Raw genomic sequence first — 2558 nt, forward strand, 5'->3', positions numbered from 1 at the left:
GTCGTTATGAAGCAGAATGTCGACTTTTGCTGGCAAAATATAAATAAGAAGAATCCAAAAACATTTCATATCTATGTGTGATTTTATCTGCTGATTCGTGTTGTACTTCTTGTTTTTGAGTTTAAAATATTACCAACATCTTTTGACTTAGTTTGTTACACCTTTTTCTTTTGCTGCATTGATGAGAACTCAGACTTCAGAGGATAATTTCATGTCATCTTGATGAAAATGAAGTGATTTTGAGGAATCATGACTGTTATAACAGCTAAAAGAGAATTATAACGGTACAAACTAGTTTAGGTCAAAGTGATCTTCTTTAGCTAGTTCAGACTACACAGACGTCAGAGTTCTGGAGTCTCTATCAGGGACTTTATGATGAACAAACATTTTCCTTTTATCTTTAAAAAAGTCTGACTTCTTGTCACAACATTTTTTTTTTTTGGATTAATGAACACCCAACACGGTTTTCTGTTTCTAATGGTCCTCCTGAAGCGTCTCAGTGGGCCGGTCAGGTGTTGGTTCTGATGTTTGGGTCCAGAGCAACAGCGTTCCAGGTCTGGAGACCGGTCGGATGTCATGGAGGAGGAAGCATCTCCTGAGAATCCGTTTCCAAATCTCATCCTTGTTTAGTTGCTGAAATCATGGAGTTTCCAAAGAGTGACTTGACTTTTAATTATAACTTTACTGTATGTTTTGTCTGTTTTCTTATGTTAAAATTCAAAAACCTAAAGCACGTGTGTCAAAGTCAAGGCCTTCAATCCGGCCCTCCAGATCATTTTATGTTATTGTTATTAATGACCCGATGTTATCTTGTGCTCATTTCTAACTTGTATCATTTTGACAAAATATATTTTTATAGAGAGTAAAATATTGAAAGTTATTTAAGGTTTAAGTTGATTTATTCTGGAATAATATTCCTGCCTTTTAAAGTTTTAATCAATGGCACTCTTCTAGCTTTTTGGACTATTTTTGAATTTACTAACATTTTAGGCTATTTTAGAGTTTAGCTAATATTTCAGCTACATGCTAGCTGCTTTGGCTAATTTAGGATCTTTTTTTAAATATTTTTTGGAGTTAGGCTAATATTTACACATTAGCTGTTTTGGTTTATTCAGGCTTTTTCCGTTTTTTAAGATATTTTGAAGTTTAGCTATTTTTTTGCTACATGCTAGCTGTTTTGCCTAACCAAATCGTTTTGTATGCTTTTCAGGCTAATTTGTGATTTAGCTAATATTTTAGCTTGCTATCAGCTTCAACATTTTCAGCTATCAGCTTCAGCGTTTTCAGCAATCAACCTCAGCGTTGTCAGCTTCAGTGTTTTTGGAAATCAGCTTCAGCTTTTTTAGCTATCAACTTCAACATTTTCAGCCATCAACTTAAGCGTTTTTAGATATCAGCTTCAGGGTTTTCAGCTATCAATTTCAGCATCTTAACCAAGTTCATCTTCCATCATTCACATTAACATTATCGCAGGTAAGAAAGTTACAGTTTTAAAGTTTAAAATGTCGTTTAGAGTGTTTCATTAAATGTTTATCCTGTTCGGTCAGCTGCCTCAGGTGTGTTTTGGATTTTGGCCCCTCGTGTGATTGAGTTTGACATCCCTGCTCTAAAGATTTAACTGTCAAATAGAATAAAATCATTTTTAAAAACTTCCTCTTTATAATCCAGAACTACAGCAGTTTTTGGACAATTCAACAACAAATCTGTTTTTTAAAAAAACATGGTGTGTTTTGACGGTTCCATCCAATCAGAACAGCTGCTTCGTCTGAGCAGGAAGTGCAGATATTTGGTCACGATACAGTTCCAGATCTGGAGAAAACCTTCAAAGATGACTTTCAGACGGGTGGTAGTAGGTCATGATTTGGGCTCGTCGGAGCAGGAAATCGTGTTTATTGAAGGATCTTTGATAAACTCATGTGGAGAAAATTCGTTCAGGTTAAATGCTCCTGCAGAAGTGAGGAGCGGCTGGAGATGTGAACGCTCAAGCAGAGTCAGAAATCCTGGACAAACAGGATCCGGTCTGGGTGTTTGCCCCTCCCTCATTAACCCCTGAGGAGCTCTGGTTCTTGTCTGGTCACAGATCTGAGCTCGTAACTGTCGGCTCCTTTCAGCTGAAGTTTTCTTAAAAACAAACATCTTTTTAGAGTTTCCTGTTGATTTTTAAGGATAAATTGTTTCTTTCTTTTATTTTCACCCTTTTTGATCCCTAGAAAAACGATTAAAATCACCGTAACGACCCCCAAAGGTTTCAAAAGCTTCAGTGCAAACAAATGCTGCTATTTATGGGGGGGTGCTTCTATTTTTACTCTTCAAACTGCCTTTTTTTATTGATCCTAAATGATGCAAGCAGGCGGCGTTGTGGGTTTGAACGCCAGGAGAGGAGATAACCGGCACAGAAGGTCACCCTGAAGCAGCCATGACACCAGGAAGGGCGTTCTGCCCCTGAGGGGGGGTCGGCGGCCGAGTCCCCCGTCCCGTTTCAGCGGCGAGCGCCGGCTAACGAGCAGACGGGGATGCGCATCAGAAATGCAGATTGTGGGTTGAAGGATCAGCGGGGG

Source organism: Oryzias melastigma, linkage group LG1 (assembly GCF_002922805.2).
Source record: "Oryzias melastigma strain HK-1 linkage group LG1, ASM292280v2, whole genome shotgun sequence".
Classification (NCBI taxonomy): domain Eukaryota; kingdom Metazoa; phylum Chordata; class Actinopteri; order Beloniformes; family Adrianichthyidae; genus Oryzias; species Oryzias melastigma.